We start from the raw sequence: 26,395 nt of genomic DNA, 5'->3' as shown, positions 1-26,395 counted from the left end.
CTCTTCTTTTAAATAATTCACTTGGTTACTTTTATAAACTTTCATGAAATTGTGAATCAGCTTGTCAAGTACTACCATAAATGCCATTGAGATTTCAATTAGGGATATATTGATTGCATGGAATAATTTGGAGAAGAACAATTATTTTACAAAAATGAATCTTCTCATCCAAGACATGGGTAATTACTTAAGTCTTTTTAAATATCTGCCACTACATTTTTATGGTTTTATTTTATTGGTTTTGTATATATTTCTAGGGTTTATTAATAGGACTTCTATTTTTATTTCTACTATGGAAAATAGAACATTTTTATTCAAAATATGTTATAATTAGTTATTTCTGCTATGAGGGAATTTTTTTTTTTTTTTTTTTTTTTTGAGACAGAGTCTCACTCTGTTGCCCAGGCTGGAGTGATCTCGGCTTACTGCAAGCTCCACCTGCTGGGTTCACCCCATTCTCCTGCCTCAGCCTCCCAAGTAGCTGGGACTACAGGCACCCACCACCACACCCAGCTAATTTTTTGTATTTTTAGTAGAGTCAGGGTTTCACTGTGTTAGCCAGGATGGTCTCGATCTCCTGACCTCATGATCCACCTGCCTTGGCCTCCCAAAGTGCTGGGATTACCGGTGTGAGCCACCGCACCCAGACAGGAAATTTTTAAATTTACATTTTAATCTTATATGTACCTACTTTTTATTTATTTTATTTTACTTTATTTTGTGAGGGATATTCCTTTTTTCTTCCAACTTTTATCTTAGATTCCAGAGGTATACGTATGAGTTTATTACATGGATAAATTTCATGTTGCCAGGGTTTGCTGTATACAGATTATTTTGTCACCCGGCTAGTAAACATAGTACCCAATGGGTAGTTTTTCAATCCTCACCCTCCTCTCACCCTCCACTTTCAAGTAGGCCCCAGTATCTATTGCTCTCTTTTTTGTGTCCATGTGCACTCAATGTTTAGCTCCCACTTATAAATAAGAAGATGCAGTATTTAGTTTTCTGTTACTGCATTAATTCATTCAGGATAGCGGCCTCCAGCTCCATCCATGTTGCTGTAAAGGACATAATCTTGTTCTTTTTTTTATGACTGCACAGTATTCCACAGTATATAGCACATTTTCTTTATCCAGTCTTCTGTTGATGGGCATCTAAGTTAAGCATCTAAGCTAATTCCATGCGTATGTGTTTACAGTAGTACGATTTATATTCCTTTGGGTATACAGCTAGTAATTGGATTGCTGGGTCAAATGGTAGCTCTGTTTTAAGTTTTTGAAAAATCTCCAAAGTACTTCCCATAGTGGCTGAACTAGTTTACATTTCCATCAGCGGTGTATAGTCATTCTCTTTTCTCTGCAGCCTCATCAGCATGTTATTTTTTACTTTTTGGTAATAGTCATTCTGACTGGTGTGAGAGGTTGTCTCATTGTGGTTTTGATTTGCATTTCTCTAATGATTAGTGATGTTTAGTACTTTTTCATATGCTTGTTGGCCATGCATATGTCTTTTTTTGAAAAGTATCTGTGCATGTCCTTTGCTCCTTTTTTAATAGGTTGCTTGTTTTTTGCTTGTTAGCTTTTTTAAGTTTCTTTTTTTTTTTTTTTTTTTTTTTTTTGAGACGGAGTCTTGCTCTGCCGCCCAGGCTGGAGTGCAGTGGCCAGATCTCAGCTCACTGCAAGCTCCGCCTCCCGGGTTCATGCCATTCTCCTGCCTCAGCCTCCCGAGTAGCTGGGACTACAGGCGCCCGCCATCTCGCCCGGCTAGTTTTTTGTATATTTTAGTAGAGACGGGGTTTCACCGTGTTAGCCAGGATGGTCTCGATCTCCTGACCTCGTGATCCGCCCGTCTCGGCCTCCCAAAGTGCTGGGATTACAGGCTTGAGCCACGGCGCCCGGCCTTAAGTTTCTTATAGGTTCTGGCTATTAGCTCTTTGTCAAATACATAGTCTGTTAATGTTTTCTCCCATTCTGTAGGTTGCCTGCTTACTCTGTTGATAGTGTCTTTTGCTATGCAGAGGCTTTTTAGTTTAATTAGGTCCAATTTGTCAATTTTTCTTTCTGTTGCTATTGCTTCTGACATCTTCATGAAACTTTTGCCAGGACCTATGTCCTAAGTGGTATTTCCTAGGTCTTCTGCTAGGGTTTTTATAGCTTTAGGTTTCATGTTGAAGTCTTTATCTTGAGTTGATTTTTGTATATAGTCAAAGGCGTCCAGTTTCAATCTTCTGTACATGGCTTGCTAGTTATCCCAGCACCATTTATTGAATAGGGAGTCCTTTTCTCATTGCTTATTTTTGTCAGCTTTGCCAAAGATCACATGGTTGTAGGTGTGTGGCTTTACTTCTGGGCTCACTATTCTATTCCATTGGTCTATATGTCTGTTTTTATACCAGTATCATGCTATTTTGGTTGCTGTGACCTTGTAGTATAGTTTAAAGTTGGGTAACGCAGTGCCGCCAGCTTTATTCTTTTTGCTTAGGATTGCTTTGGCTATTCGAATTCTTTTTTTGGTTCCATATGAATTTTAGAATAGTTTTTTCCAATTCTGTAAAAAATGTTATTGGTAGTTTGATAGGAATAACATGGAATCTGTAAATTTCTTTTGGCAGTGTGGTCATTTTAGCAACATTGTTTCTTTCTGTCCATGAGCATGGAATGTTTTTCCATTTGATTGTGTTTTCTCTGATTTCTTTCAGCTGTGTTTTGTAATCCTTGTTGTAGAGCTCTTTCACTTCCTTGGTTAGCTGTATGCCTTGGTATTTCATTTTATTCTTTTTAGTGGCTGTTGTAAATGCGATTGTGTTCTTGATTTGGATCTCGGCTCAGAAGTTGTTGGTATGTAGAAATGCCACTGATTTTTGTACGTTGATTTTGTATCCCGAAACTTTGCTGAAGTTGTTTATCAGCTTAAGGAGCTTTTGGGCAGAGACTGTGGGGTTTTCTAGGTACAGAATTATACCATCTGCAAACAGAGATAGTCTGACTTCTCTCTTCCTATTTGGATGCCTTTTATTTCTTTTTCTTGCCTGATTGCTCTCGTTAGAACTTTCAGTACTATGTTGAATAAGAGTGATGAGAGAGGGCATGCTTGTTTTGTGCCAGTTTTCAAGGGGAAAGCTTCCAAATTTGCCTGTTCAGTATAACATTGGCTGCGGGTTTGTCACAGATGGCTCTTATTATTTTGAGCTATGTTCCTTAAATGCCTAGTTTGTGAGAGTTTTAACATGAGTGTATTTTGAATTTTACCAAAAGCCTTTTCTGCATCTATTGAGGTGATAATGTGTTGTTGTTGTTGTTGTTGTTATTGTTGTTTTTAGTTATGTTTATGTGATGAATCACATATACCGATTAGCATATGTTGAACCAACCTTGCATCCCAGGAATAAAGCCTACTTAATTGTGGTGGATTCACTTTTTGATGTGCTGCTGGATTTGGTGTACTAGTATTTTGTTGAGAATTTTAGTATCTATGTCAAGGGTATTGGCCTGAAGTTTTCTGTTTTCATTGTTTCGGCCAGATTTTGATATCAGGATGATGCTGGCCTCATAGAATGAGTTAAGGAGGAGTCCCTTTACCTCACTTTTTGGGAATAGTTTCTGTAGGAATGGTACCAGCTCTTCTTTTTATGCCTGGTAGAATTTGGCTATGAACCCAAGTGGTCCAGAGCTTTTTCTAGTTGGTAGGTTTTTTATTACTGATTCAATTTTAGAACTCATTATTGGTCTGTTCAAGGTTTTAATTTCTTCCTGGTTCCATCTTGGGAGGTTGTATGTCTCCAGGAATTTATCCATTTCTTTATCCATTTCTTGTGGGTTTTTTAGTTTGTGTTCCTAAAGGTGTTCGTAATAGTCTCTGAAGGGTTTTTTGTATTTCTGTGAGGTTGGTAGTAATGTCTCCTTTGTCATTTCTGATTGTGTTTATTTGGGTCCTCTCTGGTTGTAAAGTCATAGCCATTGCAGGAATGGGAACGTAGGGAAATCCAGTGGCATCCAAGTAGATGATGGGAGCAGGACCACTTCTGAGCTGAGACTAAAAGTCCCTGGTTCAGTCATCGTACCTTCAGACTTCTCTTACAATACACAAATTCAATGATAAAATAATTAAGAATTTTAAGAAGACACCACAGAGCTTTGATTCTAAGGACAAGGTTCTTCTGAGTCTTGAGCCCAGTGCGGCTGCCCTTGCCACTAGCCCACAAAGCTGGCCCTGACTCTGTGACCTAAGAAAAGTTCCCCTGACTTATCTGAGCCTCAATGTCTTCACCTGTAAAATGGGCATGATGAAACCTACCATGTCAAGCTATAGTGAACCTTAAGAAGTAATGTACCCAAATCTCAGAGCAAAGCACTCTGTTGTTTTACAAGAAGTTAAATATCTACTGCTTAAAAGAAAAGACCCAATACAACATTTCAGTGGACATTTTGGTAATGCTTAAAAATGTTTTCAAAGTTTACTCGATAATTTAACCCTAAGCCTTATTATAATATGCTTTGTGTTGGGTTGTAAAGTGGAAAAAATGGCCATGGGATAATTTTAGATTTTTAGCCTACACCTGAACCACACCGCATGGAAAGTAGTTCTCAGTCACTGTTCATGATGGGCCTGAAGGGCTTAGATGACACCACATCCTGCACTTCACCCTCAGAGTATCTGGAGATAAGATGCAGGAATTCATGTTTTTTGTAAATCTCTCAGTTGATTCACATACACAAATTTTTCTCTCAACACTTCTTACGCTCTCCTCCTAGATTCTGCTTTTCCCATTTTGCTGCACAGTTTGCCTTCCGTATCTGCAGGTTCTGCATCATAGATTCAACAAATGGAGGATCAAGAACATTTGGGGAAAAAAATACATCAATAAAAATAATACAAATTATAAAACAGTGTAAGAACTATTTACATAGCATTACATTGTATTAGGTATTATAAGTAATCTAGAGATGATTTAAAGTATAGGGCAGCATGTGCATAGGTTATTTGCAAATACTTTGTATTTAAAGGGCTTGAACATCCCTGGATTTTGATATCCTGGGGGTCATGATACCAATTCCCTGTGGATAACAAGGGGCAAATGGTACTTGCTTTATCACATATCCGTCCATCCAAACCTCAGTCTGTATGTCAATCGATCGACTTTTTTTCTAATTCATCTTAAAATGAATTGCAGACATCCATGTACTTCATCCCTAAATACTCTAGGTTGTATATTATAAGAGTTTAGCATTTGAGCCGGGGAAGGTGGCTCACACTTGTAATCCCAGCACTTTGAGAGGCCAAGGTGGGCAGATCACCCGAGGTTGGGAGTTCAAGCCCACACTGACCAACATGAAGAAACTCCATCTCTATTAAAAATACAAAATTAGTCAGGCATGGTGGCACATGCCTATAACCCCAGCTACTCAGGAGGCTGAGGCAGGAGAATCACTTGAACCCGGGAGGCAGAGGTTGTGGTGAGCTGAGATTGTGCCATTGCACTCTAACCTGGGCAACAAGAGGGAAACTCCATCTTGAAAAAAAAAAAATAAGAGTTTATCATTTGTTTATAGGGTTTTTTTTTTTCCTGAGGTAAAATTACATGCAATGAAATGGACAGATTTTATGTGCACGTTTACTGAGCTCGACAGATGCATACATCTGTGCCATCTGAACCTCTGTCAAGATCCAAAATATTATCATCAGCCCCAGAAAGTTTTCTGACCCTGATGCTCGTTGCCGGTACATAGATAGGTCCAGTCTCTCAGACAAAGCCACCATTCAGATCTTTTCCAACATAGATTTGTTTGCCTGTTTTAGAACTTCATGTAAAGGAATCATGAAGTGTGTACACTTTCTTGCAAGGTTCCTTTCATTCCTCAGGATTTTTGAGATCCATCCATGTTGCTGCATGTATCAGCAATTTGTCCCGTCTTATCTCCGAACAGTATCTCTCCATATCAATATACTACCATTTGTTTATACATTGTCCTACTGATAGACATCTGTGATGTTTCTAATTGAAGGCTATTGTACATAAAGCTATGAACACTTTTGTACAAGCCTTTATAGATTTAGGTTTTCATCTCTCCGGTGTAAACACTTACAAATGGAATTGAGGGATCATAGAGCAAGTGTATATTTACTTTTGTAAAATAGAAGCTATTTTTCCAACGTGGTTGTATTAGTTAATACTCTCACTAACCATCCTGATGGTTGCTCCTCATCCTCATCATTTAGTGAGTCTTTTAAATTTGATTTTAATCATTCAGGTAGATATTCAGTGATAACTCTTTGTGGTTTTAACTTGAATATCTCTGAAGACTATTGCTTTTGAACACTTTTTGCATGTCCATTGGACATTCAACTCTCTTTTCTGTAAGGTGTCCATTTAAATCTTGAGCCATTTTTAATTGAGTTGTCTTTTTATTTTTAAGTTATAAGAGTTTTTTTTAAATATATTCAGGACTCTAGATATCCTTCACCAGATATATTTTGCAAACAGTTTTGCTCAATCTAAGCTTTTCTTTTTTATTTATTTATTTATTTTTGTTTTGAGACAGAGTCTCTCTCTGTCACCCAGGCTGAAGTGCAGTGTCGTTATCTCCGCTCACTGAAACCTCTGCCACCCGGGTTCAAGCAATTCTCCTGCCTCAGCCTCAGAAGTAGCTGGGATTACAGGCCAGTGCCACCACACCCAGTTAAGTTTTCCACTTTTAGTAGCAACAGGGTTTCACCATGTTGGTCAGGCTGGTCTCGAACTCCTGACCTCAAGTGATCCTTCCGCCTTGGTCTCCCAAAGTGCTGGGATTACAGGCATGAACCACCATGACCGACCAGCTCTTCCTTTCTTAATAGTGTCTTTTGAAGAGCAGACTAAAAATTTTGATTCAGTTCAATTTAGCACTTTCTTCATGTATGATTAACGCTCTCACACTAATTTTTGAGGATGTTGCTCTATATTCTCTCTTCTTCTTGAAGTTCCTAGCTGAACCATACTGTGAATCAGCAAACCTCTCTCATTTCCTTTCCTCCTCATTCTGTGACATCATTTTTCTCCAAGTCTCTGAAAGATAACTTCCAAAAAAGTGAACTCAATAGGCACTTTGAAATTAAAAAGTCCCTTGTGCACTATGCCAGCGTTTGGTAATTATCGTGTTTAGAGAACAGCACAGGCTGTCTTTGTTTCCTGTTGTTCATATTCTTCAGAGTCACACACTTCTTGCTACCTTAAAAAAATTCCCAACAGTGTCGAGCTCAAGGCCATGATTTAATGTCTTCATAATTATGAAATTCCTGTGAAGTGGGAAGGGAAAGATTGGGATAATCCTAGCGAACTCCTCAGATTTTCTCTCCCTCTTTTACCCCAATGGTATGCATTTAGAAACAGTCACCTACAGATCTTACAACATTTTGTCAGAGAGGGAGTAAGGCCATTATCTTCCATGAGAAAAAGCAGACACAGGACTAAGGCACCTTGCCTAAGGCCACTGAGGAGAGCTTGGAACAGATGCCAGTCCCCTATCAGGAGATCCCAGTTGCCTCTGAAATTCCACGATCAGAACAGGCAGAACACAAAAGAGAAACCCACTGAGGAGAGGAAATGTTTTCCCACAAAAGCAATTTCCTCCAATTTGTATTTCAGCAACAAATTTGTTTCCAGTTTCAGATGCCACTATTCAAAAACGACCTGTTGCCTTTTGACTATAATAGAACCTCTCTCATTCTTCAATGATTTGCTTGTAAATATTTATCAATACGGCTTGGCCCTTCGCCCCCTTTCTCTGGCTTTATTGTGGTGAGCCCCCAACACCGCCAACATTTCTCAAACCTTTGTGACTGTTATGTCTTTCACGTGTGTTTTCTCCTCTGCTCTATGAGGTGCTATAAACATTTACAACTGAACTGTCAACATGTATAAATAAAGAACTGTAAATTTTTACAGTTCAGTGCCCTTTATTATGCTTTTATGCTCTTGCATGGATCCAGAAGATTTGCTTTATCTCCAGAAACTGAAGCAATAGATTAGATTACTTTACACGTGTTACTTAGTCCCAGTTGCACTAACGTCCTGAAATTGCCCCATTCCTATAGTTAGATGTGTTTTCTCTTTAATTAGAATCTGGTTTATTACTGACAGAAACAAAGTCTTGATTAAAATTTCAGTCTTGCTCTCATTGCCAACTATACTTGTCTAAGGCGGTAGTTCCAAAACTTTTAGCAGGTCTCGGAATTTCCTGGAGAATTTGTTAAACAAAGATGACGGAGCCCCACCTCCACAGTTGCTGATTTCCGAAGTCTGTCGTGGAGCTGGAAATTTGCATTTCTATCAACATCCCTGGGATGTTGACGTTGCTTGGTCCAGGAACCTAAAGCATTGGTTTGGTTCTTCCCTTTGAAGAAACCAAGGATATTTCTTTTTAGTTTGTATTTCAGCAAGTGATCACCTTATTCCTGAATGCTGAGCTTTGCAGAATCTTGAGGTTTTGTCTTCATGGAATGCAGAGTTTGCCTCAGGCAAAATTGGAGAATAAGTAACCCTCACACATGGACAAAGACACACCTAGAGGCAGCAGGGGGCCCAGCAGGCAGCCTGCTCAATCTCAGTGGCTCCCAGTAGTGCTGGGCCTCTGCTCTTTTAGGGAGGCCTCAGGAGAACATTCTCATTTGTTCTTTTCTTCCTCCACATCACCACATATTCTTAGCCAGCTACTTTTGTAACTTCCTCTGCACGTATATGTTAATCAGGGGGACTGACTTCTCACTCTAGTTCACCCTCACTGTAGCTCACTCACTCACAGCCCCACCTGTTAAACAGACCTCAAGATTTACCCACACCACAAGACTCAGCTTAAATCTTGCCCTCTCTTCCCACTTACACCCTAGAACTTTCAGCGGTTCTCTATGGTCTGAGCACATTCTGATGATGTATCTCACTTAGCACATTGTCCTATACTTCTCTGGTTAAAGGTTCATCTCTTTAAAATTCAGGGCTCTTCTAAACAGACCAGTGCCCTATTTATGTCTATCACTCCGGGAGGATACTGTCAATTAATTAAGGAGAAAGGGCAAGACAGAAAGGAGGAGAAAGAGGAAAGAAAGTTCTGCTTTCAGAAAATGCTATACATTCTATGAGGAGGGGGATAATATGGTCGCTGGGTGATTGGGGAAGGTGGTGTGGGGGCTGCTGAGTACTGTGACAAACTAAAAGGTTGACCCTCACAGCAACAGCAATGCAGCCCTGGGAGCAATGTTGCCTTAGATCAAGGACATGGATCCAGCCCAACCAGAGAGGAAGATTAATAGGGTAAGAAGGCAGAGGTGTCCTTGTGCTCCTTAGGGCTCTCTGGCACAGATGTTAAGCCATGACAGTGGCAAGTGACTCTTTGGGGGGCTTTTATTGGAAGTTGAAGGACTTTGAGACTTAGGAAGGACATGGGATAAGATAAAAACCAAGACAGGAATAATAGTGGCAAATAGAGAGTCATTCATCATTGGCTCATGCTCTGCCAAGGACTGTTCCAGGAGCGAGGCATGCAATGGTGTTGGTTAGTTAAATTGAGGGTTATATAATAAAATAATATGTATTTATCTCTTCTTCATGTTTGAATACTATTAGGCTTTTCCTCGATATAAGCACAAAAATTATAGATTTTTATCTAATTTATCTTTAATAGCACGCAATACATAAATGCTGAATTCAAAAAATGCAATATATGTTTTTTACTGCTTCCAAAAATATTTTAAAATATTTTTCTCAAACAACTACTTTGAAGACAGTTTGGCAGTTATTCTAAAGCTAAACATAGTCTTTCCATACAACCCAACAATCATACTCCTAAGTGTTTACCAAAATGAGTTGAAAATATGTGTCCACATAAAAACCTGCACACAAATGTTCATATAAGTTTTATTAACATTTGCTAAATTGGTAAATGAACAAACTGTGGGACATCCATACAATGGAATGTTATTCAGTACTTCTAAAAAATGAGCTATCAATCCACAAAAAGACATGGACGAATATTAAATGAATATTGGTAAGTGAAAGAAGCCAGCTTGAAAAGACTGTGTACTGTAATGATTCTAATTATGTGACATACTGGAAGAGTCAGAACTATTGAGACAGTAAAAAGATCAGTGGTTGCCAGGGGTACTGGGGGAGAGAGGAATGAATAGGTGTGGTATAGAAGATTTTTAGAGAAGTGGAACTATTCTGTATGATAACGTAATAGTGGACACCTGCCATTATGCAATTGTCAAACCCCATGGAATGTAAACACAAAGAGTGAACCCTAATGTAAATTGCAGACTTTAGTTAATAATAGTGTATCAATATTGACTCGTTAACTGTAACAAACATACCATAATAATGCAAATGTTAATAATAGAGGAGGTGTATAGGAACTTTCTGTACTTTGTGTTCAATTTTTCTTTAAAACTAAAACTGCTCTAAAAAATAAGATACAAAATATGTAACAAGACAAAAAAAAATTCGTCATTTTGTGCCATTACATTGTCAAAACATCTAGAGATCCATATTTTTTTCCAGTTACCAATGCCTTGCTTTTTTTTTCAAAACTGCCTTTTTATTGTGTAACTCTGTATTGGCAGAATATATTTCATTTCCTTCCCCCAAGCGAAAGGAGATAATATTTAATGCTGCTTCCATGAAGACCTATAAAGAGGTCAGTTCTATGAAATAAAACTCCTTCTAATGAATTTATTACAGACTGAGAGGAGAATGGGTTGGAAATTAACACGTACATAATGCCATTCTTAGAGAATTTGGTCCATATAAATTCAGTCTTGACTGGTAGCCATTAGGGGCTTTTGAAATAGCATATCGCGAGAAATGTTGTAACTTCTTTGGTGGGATAAAGATGGAAGAAAAACATAATATAATGAATTTTTCTTTAACAAATGTTCATGTAAAAGGGTTTAGAAAGTCTGGTTTCAAGATAATTGTGGAAATATACTTTTAAGACTGCTACTTAGCTGTTTGTTTTATAGTAAGCTTAAGTTTTACAAAATGTCAAATTGACAATCAGTTACAAGGAAGCTTCTATTTATAACAGTATAGTCCATCTTTATAGCACTTTTAACTTGCAAAGGTGCTTTTCACATATAATCTAATTTTATATTCACAATCATCTCAGGAAAATTGTCAATTTTTCAATTTTTTATTTTTTGAGACAGAGTCTTGCTGGATCGCCCAGACCAGAGCCCAGTGGCATTATCTCAGCTCACTGTAACTGCCGCTTCCCAGGTTCAAGTGATCCTCCCACCTCAGCCTCCTGAGTGGCTGGGATTACAGGCATGCACCACCAAACCAGGCTAATTTTTTGGATTTTTAGTAGAGATGTTACCCAGACTGGTCTCGAACTACTAGCCTCAAGTGATCCATCCACCTTGGCCTCCCAGAGTGGTGGGATTACAGGCATAAACCACCATATCTGGCCAAGATTTTTCTTTTTTTTTTTTTTTTGAGTCAGGGACTTGCTCTGATGCCCAGGCTGACGTGATCCTCCCACCTCAGCCTCCTGAGTAGCCAGGGCCACAGGTGTGCACCACAACGCCCGGTTTATTTTTTTTTTAATGTTTTTGTAGAGACGGGGTCTCCCTGTGTTGGGCAAGCTGGACTCAAACTCCTGACCTCAGGGATCCTCCCACCTCAGCCTCCCAAAGCATTGAGATAACAAGTGTGTGGCCCTGCACCCAGAGTCTTCTAACTTCTTTCTCATAATCGTGATTTTGGTAGATGGATCTGCTGTCCTCCAAAACCAAACTGAGGTAGATGGTCATGCCTTTTCCTAAAGCCACTAAAAGTGAACCCTCTGATAACTCTCAGTCCAAGATCATCCTGAAGATTTCTTACAATAAATACATCCTATTTTTTTCCTTATTTTCTGTCTTTGGCAAAAATCAAATCTGCATATCAAATGCTTAAATAAAAAAAGAAAAAACCTTGTTTCTCATAGATCATAACCAGAGATGAACATAATGTTTAATGAAAGTAAAAATAATCAGAAACATGCATCTCTCAAAACAAAGCGTAAACTCTTTTGTCAGACATTGTTTCTCCCATTGTGCTGTTTTATGTTTGGAAAGTGAATATAAATGTGTGTCCTCCTGTGTGTTGCCATGTGTGCATCTGTTCTCCACTTTAGGCATGTCTCTCCTTGAATCAGTGGCTCAGGAAAAGATCCAAATGCAACATTGATCAGACTGATAGGATGTTGAAGAGCCGGTACAATGAGCTCATTTCTGGAAGCTTTATTAGACAATATATTTTCTGTACTGGCTGTGACATGGAGTTACCATCAAATTCTATGGACACAATTGATGCCTTTTAGAGGCGGGGAGGCCAAACCAATGAGATTCATTTTTAGAGTGACGGCAAATCCTCTCATCCTTTCCAATTTGGTCATTCTCCAGGGCGCGAAGTTCAACCTGCAGTTCTCAGACCAGTGTGCTTTAGTCTTTCAGTGTGTAACTTTCTGAGATTACAATTGTTTGTGTTTGGGCTTAGGCCTTAGACTACCCAGAAATGGAGTAGAATCACTCCGATGTCAATCTTGCAGATCTGTCTGAGCTTCCTCTCTTTCCGCTCTGTGTTAGGGAGGGTGCTTGTTCTTATAGTTTCTACATAGTTGTACATACGCATTAGAAGTCCTCATATTTTTTAAAACAAAAATATCTGCAATTAAGGATGTCATGTTATATAAATATCAATTTTACTTCTTTTTTTCCCCTGACTTATTTCATATGGAGGGAAAACAAAATGTTGACTCATTCCTACCTCTTTCTAGGCATGTCACATTCCATATAATCATTCATGAGTAAAAATATTAAAATACCACTAGCCCATGACAGCTTAATTTTTTTGATAATAAAGCAAAATTATCTGTGGTGTACTAAAATCATGAAAATACTTGGTGTTACCCTGATCAGTTGCCTATTACTTCAATAAGCATCTCTTTAAACCCTCGAGGATGTTCTGTCCCTCCTCCCTTCCAGAAAGGCTGGAGTCTGTCAGGGCCATTCTGGGCCTACAGGGCTGGGTGAGTACATTCTCTCATTACCCTGGAGGTTCCTGGAATCCACCACCACTTCTCCTAGAGAAAGCTGTTGGTCTTTGAAAGAAAACTCTTCTAAGTTAGCTACTGAGCCTGCATGTGAGGGAGGTTGGGAAATTGCTGGGGGATACAACCAAGCAGTCAACAGAGTTTCACTCTAAAGATACTGACAGGCCAGTGGAGGAGAAACATGCACTCCCCACTAACTCCAATACAAGACGGGAATCACCACTTCTACCAAAAATGATGTCAACATACACAGAAGAGGAGATGATTATTTTCAACCCAGGTGGGATGGAGTGGAGGTAACATTTTTGTCTTGCAAAATTTGCATCTTCCCTTCTTGGCAGGTGGGATTGATGCTAGATATAAATTTCTGTGGTCAGAAGGAAGCAAGAACATATATCTCCACTTATAATTCCCTAATAACTAATACTGAGAAATCTTTTCTTCGACAAGGAAAAAAACACTCTACAACATAAAGAAAGAAAATCTCATGCCACATGGTTTTATAGATTGCAATCATCCCTTGTTTGATTATTTCTGCAGCAGCATTGACATCGACTGGAAAACTCTTCTTTCTCGAAGACTTCCTGAAGGTGATGGAAGCCTTGCATCTGTGTCTTGGTGCCATGGGGAGCCTCTGTCTGGAGCCTGGGAATTTCTAGAGACCCTTCTGACAGCTCTCCCTGTATCCTTCTCACAGGCCTTACCCAGGATTGAGTTGCCACTATGGGAAATCAAAAGTATAAATTCTTGCTACTGCTGTTGCTGTTACATTTAGTCCTAACTGATACCATTACTGATTATTCTCTTGCATCACCTTGGTGTTGAATTGCAGTTTAGGAGTCTACCACTCTTTGAGGTTGTTCAGCGCAATTTCTGAAAGGACTGAGTAGGTCTCATGCCAGGGTGATTCCTCCCAAACTGCAAGAAGCAGCACGTAGACCTTTGGGAGATGGGGTGGTGTTTGTCTCTTTACATTATTATAAAACAAACAGTAATTTAGCCTGTCCCCATTGTCCTAATCTGAGGGACAGAATTGGCTCCAATAACACTAGCTGTCATTTCTAAAAATTGAGGCAAGTATATATTTATGCCAACATCTTCTGGAATTAGCCCTGTCTAGTCTTTATTAGAAACTGCTATAAAAAATTATGATATAAATGGTAGAGAGAGAGTAGGATTCACAATTTCTGGTCTTTAAATTAAAAATCTTCACTAAAAGAGAGAGCACTTATTCTGTGCAACTCTCCAGACAGCCGAACTTCAATGCAAGGAAACCCCTCTAAAAATTAAAGCTGCTAAAAGTGGGAGGAGATTCCCTACCACTGGGGGCATCATGCTGCAAATTACATGTGTATCCAGAATGATGGATGGTAGAGGACATGCGTACTTTAGTTAGGTAAGAATATTGGAGTAGACAGTATCTAAAGTTGCTTCCAATTTTGGTATCCTGTGATGCAATAGAAAAGTAACCACAGGGATAATGTAGACTAAATAGAATAAATTAAAAGCAAGGTAATAAATTCCTCTCTAACCCCGAGACTAGGGGTTAGAGAAGGCAAGCAGAACATATTGAACAAGTGTGATTTTAAGTAGTGGTCCTTACCCAATGAGGAATGGATTGAGTAGGAAGGATTAAAGAGTGGTGTTTTATTGACATTTATTCCTTCTCTATAAATTGTATTACGTAGGTGAAAGTAAGTAAGAAATTGAATGGCTGCAGAATCTTCTCTCCCATCAGCTTTCCATAGAGTATGACCCACATGTGAATGCCTGTGTGCATACATACATAGAAAGTGACTAATGGCAGGAGTCGCACTAATGGGTTGGCCCATTTAATGGTTAATTTGTTTTTGGAAACTTCCGTAAGAATCATCTAAAAGACACTCTAGAAATAGTGGAACAACAACACTTGGGATAAAGGCCTTTAAACTGTGTAATTATTTGTTCCATGTCTAGAAAATACTATAAATCTCTTTCTCCCCCTGTTAGAGGGAAGCTGCAGGAAGATTTGCAAGCATACCCGGATAAAAGCCCCTCTACAGTCACTTATGTGCACTTCTCTATAACATTGGAGGGAATTCAGTTTTATGTCTGCAGAGCTGCTGTTGCCAGGGAAACAGGGGTCCTTGTCAGAATGCAACTGAATTAAGTCCCAGTGTGCCAGTTACTGGGTCTTTTCATTTGCCTACAACATACATGAATCTCTTTATGTCTAAGAAAGTTATTTTCTTCATATGCATCCATTGCACACACAGCTTTGTCAGCAAGGTCCAGACAGAAGACTGTACCTGGTTACCCGATTAGGACTGTGGGTGACAGGAGAGAAAACAAAGAGAGTAGACCATACCACCATTCGCCAAGAGCAGATGGTGTGAACTGGCTCTTTCCACTGAGTGCCTTCTGATAAGGAGTTCTCCAGAGACCAAGGAGCTTTACTATTGTTCCTCATAGGTATGCATTTCATCTTCCAAGAGGGCATCACTCTTTCCTATGACTCAGGTAAATTCAACCTGGGCCACTTTGCAACTAGAATTGACACAGGCTGTGGCCACTCATCTGAATTCTCTGGCTCTCAGCTTTTATTGGAAGGTCACCTAGAAATAACCTAAATTCTTAATGTAATTTCAGGTTTGTTCCAACTCAAACAAGTTACCTGAGTGATTTCTAGAGAGTATGTGAGCTGATGCAGACTAGATTTGAGCTGTTAAGTTCCATCGAAGTCCTAGTGAGATAAACACCCCATTTGTATAATCCTGAGTTCATCGGTATCACTAACCTGGTAGACCAATATTTGTGTGTAGATCAGTGCCTTTCAAGGAGCCATCTGTATCCAATTTTTGTTTTATTGGTGGTAAGTCTACCTGACATTTTTAGTCACAACATACAGGATGATGCAGAAAATATGCTGATGTGGTCACCCAAGAAAAACCAGAAACATGGTAATTTCCAAAGTGCTCTCTTTAGGAAGACAGAGAGAATGTGGTCAGTGTATATTTATGAAGGCTCATTGTATGCAGTATTTAGTTTTTGAGTAAAGATCTTAAAGCTTAACTCTCCAGAAAGCTTCATGCCTTTCTCTACTCTGTTATTGTATCTCTAGTCTGCATGATATTATTATTTCCAGATATTTAACTCTCTGCTTAGCATTTATCTAAGGTATATTTTCTGTCTTATATAGTACTGGTAAACTAGTCCCTGGAGGGTTCTTCTTTTCACTCATTATTGCCATGACCTTTTCATTGCATTTGCAAAAGATATTCCAGGACACACATTAGGCATTTCCTTGCTAATGTATTGCTTGAAAATAGCGTATTCTCAAATGAAACCTGTTTTCCTTCATGAAGTGTAGAGGGCTCATTTACCTACTCTGATAGGCTAATTCAGGTTTGGTTGTGTTGAAGTGGCTCAGGTGATCAAGGATTTATAGATACTGATTTACTCTGAATGTTTATCCCTTATTCTTATAGCTGAGGCTGTTTGGCCGGGTCATTTAGCAACACCAAAATGATTGTTTAAAGCAAGACAATGTGCTTATGTGGTGGTGTATGCAATGTAAAGCCCTAACCTAGAAGACTGACACTTAAGACTTGACAGAAACATTCCTTTTGCAGCAAAATAAACAGTTTTTTCTTCTCCTAGATAAGGTAGAGCACTTTTTTATTAATCCATATGGTTTGTTCTCTTGCATAGGAAACCACTAAAGACAACAATGTTCCAGATCTCTTCCTCTAAGTTTTCATTATCAATAAATGCTTGTGATATCAGCTGAGGTTTTTAGCCCACACATCCGGCTTGTATCTTAATTGCAATAACTTCTTGTCACAAACAGCCAATGTAGTGATGTATGGAAAAAGTGGATTTTTTCCTCGTCCCTCGAGTCTGCCCCTACCCCCACCTTCAGCCCCCTCTGCCTTTCCCCCATTCCCAACCTCAGGGAGGCCGGAAAGTCTTTCAACATTCCTGGAAAGTTACATAAGACACCAGAAGTAGATAACATTGTATGTTTCCAGTTTAAAATGCAGAATGTTTATGCCTGTAAGGAGAGAAGAATGAAAGAATGTCCCTTTCGGAAATCATATCTGAAATGACTGGGGGCTGACAAGTGCTTCCCTTACAGTAAAAATAATGTTTAAGGACTTGAAGTGTTTTTTACTACCTGGTAAATAGCAAGTTCTTTGTTCATTAAGTACAAATCCTAAACACCTAAAAGCCCATATTACAGTCAACTAGGCTGAGCTTCCAAGTTCTTATTTCAGGCAAGGGCAGTAGAAGTGAAATTTTATTTTTTATTTTATGAATGTATGTATGCATTTATTTTGAGATGGGGTCTCACTCTGTTGCCCAGGGTGGAGTACAGTGGTGAGATCATAGCTCACTCTAACCTTGAACTCCTGGCCTCAATTGATCCTCCCACCTCAGCCTCCTGAGTAGCTGGGATTATAGGCACATGCCAAAAGACCTGGATACTTTTGTTTTGTTTTGTTTTGTTTCGTTTTGTTTTTGAGAAGGAGTCCTGCTTTGTCACCTAAGCTGGAGTGCAATGGTACGATCTCGGCTCACTGCAACCACCGTCTCCCGGGTTCAAGCAATTCTCCTGCTTCAGTCTCCCGAGTAGCTGGGATTACGGGCATGGGCCACCACACCCGGCTTATTTTTGTATTTTTAATTGAGATGGAGTTTCACCAGGTTGTCCAGGCTGGTCTGCAACTCTTGACCTCAGGTGTCCCCCCGCCTCGGCCCCCTGAAGTGCTGGGATTGCAGGCATGAGCCATCGCACCCTGCTTTTTTTTTTTTTTTTTTTTTTTTTTCTGCAGAGGCAGGGTCTCACTCTTGCCCAGGCTGGTCTCAAACTCCTGGCATCAAGTGACTTTCCTACTTTGGCCTCACAAATCACTGGGATTACAGGTGTGAGCCACTGCCCCCATTCCCAGTCTTCTTTTAAGGGTATAGAGGGCAAAGGGTTGAGGACAAGAGTCTTGACGTGGCATGAAAGAAAGGCAAGCCAGGTTCCACTGTTAGCTTCTGACTACCCCTCAAATGCCCAAATCACTGCTATGGAGAGTTTGGTCTCCCAAACTCTCAATCACATGGACCTCTCCCATTTGGTGTGGGAGAAACCTTCTGAGAACAGAAGTGACTGTGCTACAATTTGGAAGAGGAGAACATTTAGTTAGAAAATGGAAGCACCAAAAACACAGTTTTGATGTATAAACATATTTGCCCAAATCAACATACCACATAGAATTTGCTCTTCCGTGGCCTCCTGACCTTGCCCTTCCCTTCAGTGAGGTCAGCACAGAGACACGCAGCCCCGTGGCTGGTTCCAACACACCGCAACGGTGTCCAAGGCAACACTGGCTGAAGGTCATTTCAGTGCTGCCTAATTTCCAGGAAGCGGCTGTTCTTTGTGGTCTGGCATCAGGTTGGAAAGTTTAACCTGAGCACAAGGGGAAGCTGGTTGGTTTCTGCAGACTCTGCATTCTTTTCTCTGGTGGGTCGGATTTGTGAGCAAGGATTGGCTCCCACCTAGAAAGTAAATATTTTTGAAAGGTTTGTGGAGAGTAGACATGACCTTTGCCCAATGGACTTACCACCCATCTAGATAAGTAGCAACCAAAGGAAGATGCCGAGCATCTCTGCTCCATTCCTTAGAAGGGAAGTGACTTGAGAAATGGAATGAATTAAGAAGGAATGAAAAATACAAAAGGGTTTAGGGCAGTGTCTTCCCCCTGTCCCTATTGGCCCCTATTCTTATCATTTCTTTGTGAAGTTGCTGATTCTAGTTTACTTTTTGAAACAGAATTATGCTACAGGAGGGGTCCGGGTCTGCTGATACTAAAATAAATGCAGGGTTTAGCAATGACTCTCCTCACAACAATGACTCCTCTTTATTTTAAATATTGTCTCAGCCAGTTCTTTCTTGCACAAGTCCTTTTAGTTAATATCATTGATGACACTTATTCTCATGGGCATTCATCAAAAGTTGATGGAACCCCTACTAAGCACAAGGCACTGTGCTAAGCCCTGAGACTAGAAAACAGGCAATTACACTACAATGTGTAAGTGCTACGGAGGTCAAGAGGAAGTAAAGTGACCCAATCTGAGGGACAGCCCAGTGTGATGGCCTGGAAGGGATGATCTTGAGCACCACGTAACCTGGAAGGATCCTTAACCTGGTACAATCCTTCATCTCTCTCTAATATTTTCTATCCAGGCATTTCATGAATTGCCTCCTGGCTAAAAGTGACTGCATAAGTCACTTTTAAGTGTTTTATGTCTAGACAAACCCAAGGGTAAAGAGGGCAAAAGGTAGCATTGCTTTACAAACAAGACCCTATTCCCATGGTTTCCATGCCTCAACACAATGGGTCACATGAAGAAAGACTACCACATGAGGACTTCAACTGTAGTTGTTTACCATCCTAATGAACCAAATAACTGAAGCTGATTAAACTCTTCTTAAGAAATAATCACTTGCTATAAGAAACTTCCACAGGAAACCTGAACTTTTTTATTATACCTGGAAGATCAAGGTAGAAGGAAGAGATCTGGGGAGTTGGAAGCCAGTAGTAATGTCTCTCATCCTAGTGATTTACAACAATCACCACATATGTGGCATCCAAATGACAAAAGCTAGAAAGACTCTCAGGAGAATATTTCACATTGACAGTGAAGAGCCCCAAATCCAGGGAAACCAGCTGTTCTAAGTAAAATCAGCTCTCAATAAACAATAGCTCATAGCCCTTTACAACCACTTTATGGATAGGTGTTATCTCATTTTACAGATGAGGAAATTAAGGTTTAAAGAGATAAAGCTACTTGAACAAGATCATCCCAAGTCACCTTTCAACTGGTTTCAAAGCCTGACAACAGACACAACAATACTGTCTCATGTCCGGAGTTTATTTACGTCAGACACACAGCTTCCAAAATGGAATGACACCTAAGACTATCCGAGGCTCTGAAGCCTTAACTATAATGTAGTATTATATAAAATTAAGGGATTTCTTGAAATAAATTATCCTCTATGGAAGGGGTTGGCAAACTACTGCTCACAGTCCAAATCCTGTCCTCTGCCTGTGTTTTCAAATGAAATGTCATTGAATATGCTCATTCATTTGTGTATTATCTGTGGTTACTTTCAAGCCACAATGGCAAGAATAAATTGATGCAACAGAAACCATAGGTCTTGCAAAGCTGAAATTATCCACTACCTGACCCTGTACGGAATAGTTTAAAAGTGTTACTATAAAATGAGTTTATCTGTCTATATATTATACTCACTCAATACTTTACAATACTTCAAATACTAACCCTGAAGCTACTTGCAACTTCCAAATGTATCTTCCAAATAATGAAAGACTCAAGTCTACTTCTTGCAGTTTTAGGCGTAAGTATATTTTATCTCATTCATATCTACTTTAGGTGAACTTAGTACAATTCTCTTAGCTAAAACATTGTATTCTCCAAGCATCCTGGATAGTAAAAATCTTAAGGTGATGGTACTCTACAATCTCTAGTCTTTAACTCAAATTGCTACAGTTAAAAGTTACATACTAGTCATGAAGTTAACACATTTATTCATATTTAAACATGGTTTATGTTTTCTTTTGTTTTCCAATCTGCCACCTATACAATTTGATTTCTGTTGCTTGCTATGGCTCTACAGTAAGTATTGTATTTCTCCTTCTTAGCTTCAAAGATAGATAGCCCTTGCGTTCTCCTGTATCTGAAATGTCAACCATTAGTAAAACGCACTTATTCTTTCTCTTTCCAATACCATCTATTTTTCTTTTCCTACGATTCATTTATATTAGCTTACCAATATTATTTCTCTCATCTAGAAACAAAATTTTCTCTTAACCAAATTTGCTTTCTATTGTCCCATTTCATAGGATCTCCATGAAGCAAAACTTCTTCAGCAATTTCTTCAATTTCTCTTCTCTCATACCCTTTCAAACTCTTCCAATCTGGCCTCCACTCCTCACCCGCACTCCAACCATTGTACTAAAACTGTTCTCAAGAAGGATACCAGCGACCTTGTTGCAAAATTCATATTCGACTCTCAATCCTCATACCACCTGACTTGCCACCAGCAGCATCTGAGGTACTTGTTTGCTGTATTCTTCCTCATGCGCTTTCTTCCTTGGGCTTCCAAGATACCACTCTATACCACACACTGATGTGATCTCTGTTTTGTCAGGGTTCACATTTAGAACTGTGCCTGGCACATGGTAGGTGCTCAGTAAATAACTGTTTAAGAAACTTGAGACTTCTGTTGCATTGCAAAATAAATTCACACCACTGCTATCAAGATACTATTAGAAGTTGTTTGAAAGCTTGTTAGCAAAATATGCTTATGTTACAGCCAGATGATCACATTTCAATACAAAAATACTAAGTACTTTTAGCACAATAGCCATCTTTTATCAATATGTTATATATATAAAACATATATATATATGTTATCTTCACTTAAGATACTTTATATATATATAGTATAGTATATATATAGTATCTTCACTTAAGAGACTTTGGAAGCCATAGTCTTTATCCCAGTATTCTTTTCTTTTTCTTTTAATCTTTATTTCTTCTTAAAAAAAAATGGGATACCAGGGCTGAATGTGCAGGTTTGTTACGTAGGTATACGTGTGCCATGGTGGTTTGCTGCAGCTATTGACCCATCCTCTAAGTTCCTTCCCCTCACCTCCCATCCCACAACAGGCCCTGCTCTGTGTCATTCCCCTCTCTGTCTCCGTGTGTTCTCAGTGTTCAACTCCCACTTATGGGTGAGAACATGCAGTGTTTGGTTTTCTGTTTCTGTGTTAGTTTGCTGAGGATGATGGCATCCAGCTTCATCCATGTCTCTGCAAAGGACATGATATCCTTCCTTTTTATGGCTGCATAGTATTCCATGGCATATATGCACCACATTTTCTTTATTCAGTCTATCATTGATGGGCATTTGGGTTGGTTCCAAGTCTTTGCTATTGTAAATAGAGCTGCAATCAACATACATGTGCATGTGTCTTTATAGTACAATGATTTATATTGATTTGGGTATATACCCAGTAATGGGATTGCTGGGCCAAATGGTGTTTCTGGTTCTAGATCCTTGAGGAATCGCCATGCTGTCTTCCACAATAGTTGAACTAATTTATATTCCCACCAACAGTGTAAAAGCATTCCTATATCTCTACAGCCTCACTAGCATCTATTGTTTCCTGACTTTTTAATAATTGCCAATCTGACTGGTGTGAGATGGTATCTCATTGTGGTTTTTATTTGCATTTCTCTGATGATCAGCGATGTTGACTTTTTTTTCATGTTTGTTGGTTGCATCAATGTCTTCTTTTGAGAAGTGTCTGTTCACATCCTTTGCCCACTTTTTGATGGGGTGGTTTGTCTTTTTCTTGTAAATATGTTTAAGTTCCTTATAAATTCTGGATATTAGCCCTTTGTGAGATGGATAGATTGCAAAAATTTTCTCCCATTCTGTAGGTTGCCTGTTTACTCTGACGATAGTTTTGTTGTTGTTGTTTTGTTTTTCCTGGCAGAAGCTTTTTAGTTTAATTGGATCCCATTTGTCAATTTTGGCTTTTGTTGCAATTGCTTTTGGCATTTTTCTCATGAAGTCTTTGCCCATGCCTTTGTCCTGAATGGTATCGCCTCTGTTTTCTTCTAGAGTTTTTATGGTTTGGATTAAAGACTTAAGTCTTTAATCCATCCTGAATTAACTTTTGTATAAGGCGTAAGGAAGGGGTCCAGTTTCAGTTTTCTGCATATGACTCAGTATTCTACTGAAAATGCCATCCATCCATGTTTGAGAAAGTTACAGATTTGGGGAGGTCACTGATTTGAAATCATGGCCTGACATTTTTCTTCTTTACTTAACATTGGATAGAAGTTGTAAGAAGACCTGGAGAATATATCAGTGATGGAGTTGCTGATAAATACAGCTCTATTAGTAAAGCCCTCTAAGAAGAGAGTCAAGGATTAGAATGACATGTTAACTAGAGTGGAATTCCTTTTGGCCAAATAAGATGTGGCATCTTTGTCAGATAATCCTTCTGAACCACTTCCCACTCCATTAAACAGAGAATATACTCATTGCTGGTACCCAATAATACTTTGGAATTGTATTTAATTGAGTTGAATTGAAAACCACCAAAGAAACAAAAGACCTGGTACATTTCAACTGAGTTGCGTTTGATTTAAGAAGTAATTTTACTTGGTATAGCTTTCCCAAATCAAAACACTATCTATAGCAAGGAGAAATTAAGAATCTAGACTCACAAGGTTATTCAGGACAATCCTGGAGAAAACTGAAAGTGATTGATCTTACTCAGCATCTGCACGTTTTATGAGAAGAAAGGCACGTACCACGAGAGGCCTGTAAACATTGTGTGAGAACGAAGCTGGGAGTGTGATGTGCAGCGCTTCCTCTGGGTGCATGACATGCCATCAAGACAAATGGCATCTGAGCCACTCACTTGGCTCAAGTCTAAGATTATTAATGAATTTCCGTCCTGTTCTTTCTTTATAGGCTTTAATGACCCAGCGAGATTTCACTGTTTAATATTTAAACAAATGTTTTTATCCTGAGACAATGAGTCTCTGTTGAGACTGGATAGAACTGTTAATATTTTCCAGTATGGCTGACTGCCATTCCTGCTGGAGTAAATGGCATAAGCTGATTTCTAGAAATGCTTGAAAATAAAAGCTCGCCTTTTGGTGACACGTGAATGGAAAGCTTTAGTGGCACACACAGCAGAAGAGGTGTGTGTGGTCTGCTCCGCAGGGTGAGTTCCACTATTGTTCTGACCCTTCTAGCAGAACACAATGATTTGGTTGGCATAGCTGGTGTTGGCTAACCAGACTGGCTTGATTTCATGTGCTGCTGCTGCTTGGTGTTGACTCTTACCAATTTATCAAAAGTGACTTTTAACAAACCCCTTCTTAATTATCCATCGTCAAAGGCAGTTGGGTAATGGACTTACCATTTGAGATCCAATGTCACTCATTGGTAAAATGGGCTTTGGTGAACTCTAGAGGTAAACTTATTTAGAGTGAGAGCATGATTTCACATGAAATAGGACATTTCTCAAAGTATACTTTGACCTAGTTAGGCAGTAGTTACACATTCATTTCCCTCCAACTTGGGTGTTCTGTTTAGATTAGACACTAATCAAAGCTAACTTTATGGAATATTCACAATTTTCTATGGACCTGAAAAATTTGTGATGAACTCCTTTGAAAGAGATCTTTGACTCCACCTCTAAGGAAATATTATCGTACATGGTATTGTGTGTGGATTGGCACCACTAGCCAGGTGGATTCTTAGGCTCCCAAACCTGAAAAATATGGAGGTATTAAATTCTTCTTGTCTCCAACACGTTTTGATTAGTTTCTTTCCTGAGAGATAGTGTCCAGCATAAAGGTCAGCAATTGGAAAGGACAAGGTAAAACATCAAAAGTTGGACGACAGCAACAACGAAAGGACCAATATGAATTTTAAGGAGAACACCTTATTGATTTTTATTGTTTTAATTTGCTTTTCTTTTTTTTTTTTTTTGATGGAGTCTCACTCTGTCACCCAGGCTGGAGTACAGTGTTGCAGTCTTGGCTCACTGCAACCTCCGTCTCCCTGGTTCAAGCAATTCTTCTGTCTCAGCCTCCTGAGTAGCTGGGATTACATACTTATCTTCTTTAAGAATGATTTATATGCATATGGAATGTAAAAAAATAAAATTCTTTGTAAGATTAGCATGTATAAATTTTAAAGCTTTCAGAACATAATGTCCAATAAATAAAAAGAGTGATTCCTCCAACCCCAAAACTGTAGGATATGCATTAAAGAACGTACTTTCTGGGAAAGGTGTGAACTGGTATGGATTCATTCACATTCTCTCACCTAGTTCTCTGAGATTTAAGATCTCAGTATGGCTGCCTCATGCCAGGAATCCAAGCTGCCTGGCCATGGGAGGAAATGTTTCCTCTTAAATCTGTCAGATCAGAAGGATTACTGTGGGCATCGGTGAAAAACAACTTCCTAGCATTCTCACCCACCTACCCTCACCAATGAGATTGACTCATTAGATACAAGTTGGAACCCAGAAATATGGATTATTAATAAAATGATCATATCAGGAAACAGTGTGAAATACTTCTCTGGGATACAGAACTCTAAAATCATGACCTCATCAACTGAAGACATACCAGTTTTATGGCTTAATGTATTTACAGGAAATGAACAAGCAAAACTAGAGAAAAGCTAAGATGTTAAAAGCACCTATGAAGAATAATATGTTGTAGAAGAAAAGATAAGACAGTTAAGTATGACAATATAATGTCAGCAATGTGGTGACTGGAAACTTAACATACGTGAAGAGAGATAGAGAGGAGAGAGCCAGAAACATTTGCTTCCATTCTTGTATCTGCTTTGAATGTGTTTTGGGCTTATGCCCAAAATCAAGGTCTCTCATTCTCATTACAGTGCCCTGCTCGACGGCCCTGTCTCTTTTATGTACGTAGTATTAGATCTCTAGAAGTTAATTAGCAGTGCTTGGGGTTTCGTTTTTATGTATTTATTTAAAAGTGGAAAGCATTAAGAAAAAATAAGTAGTAGGAGGAAATGCGTTGATGTAATAGCTACCATTTATTGAGCATTCAGCTATGCGCCTCTCATTGTCCACATATTATTTCTTTATTGGTGTTCACAACAACTCTCTGCGATAGGTTTTTTTATTACAGTTTTATTGATAAGAAAACAGAAACTCAGAGAAGTGGCTTATCTAAGGTCCAATTGCCTGCAGGTGACAGCTGCAATTTAACCCCAGCTGTGTCTCTTTCTAGTACACGCTATGTAAGTGAGATGGCAAGTCATGGATCATGAAGCAAGAAGCTTAATTCATTTCCTCGGTTGTCTGATGACTCATTGTGTGGCATTAGACCAGTGTTTAGATTCCTTCGTGCCTTTGTTGTCATATCTTCCAGTTTGCAGACAACCTGCCTGTTAACTGGTTTTGACCAGCCCCCAATATAACATGAGTTGAGGTAAATACAGGACTTCTATTTGAGTTCTAAATCTGGTGTGAAAATGAGAGGAACATTTCAGAAATCTTTTAGTTGCTGTCAAAATGGCAGCAGTCATTCACAGGTTAGGGAACCCATTAAAATAGTCAAGAGCACCATCTGCCTAACTGGGAACTGTTTGATAAGCTGCTGTCACTTTTTGACTCTGTCTCATGCTTGTCAACTTGCTAAATGCTGACAAAAGCGGCAGAGTGGACCTACCATCTAAAACAAAGCATTCTGTTTCAGCTGGCAAA

The 26,395-nt window shown here is 39.1% G+C and overlaps 1 long non-coding RNA gene across 1 annotated transcript in view; it reads right to left on the bottom strand.

The window, feature by feature from the left end:
* Positions 1 to 11,559: 11,559 nt before the first annotated feature.
* LOC141410169 (uncharacterized) overlaps positions 11,560 to 26,395 on the bottom strand; it is a 49,784-nt gene continuing 34,948 nt past the window's right edge. The window contains exon 2 of the long non-coding RNA XR_012434243.1: positions 11,560 to 18,590. This is a non-coding gene — a long non-coding RNA (uncharacterized lncRNA). The remainder of the gene's footprint in view (positions 18,591 to 26,395) is intronic.

Source organism: Macaca fascicularis, chromosome 4 (assembly GCF_037993035.2).
Source record: "Macaca fascicularis isolate 582-1 chromosome 4, T2T-MFA8v1.1".
NCBI lineage: Eukaryota > Metazoa > Chordata > Mammalia > Primates > Cercopithecidae > Macaca > Macaca fascicularis.
This window is presented reverse-complemented; position numbering and strand designations above follow the sequence as displayed.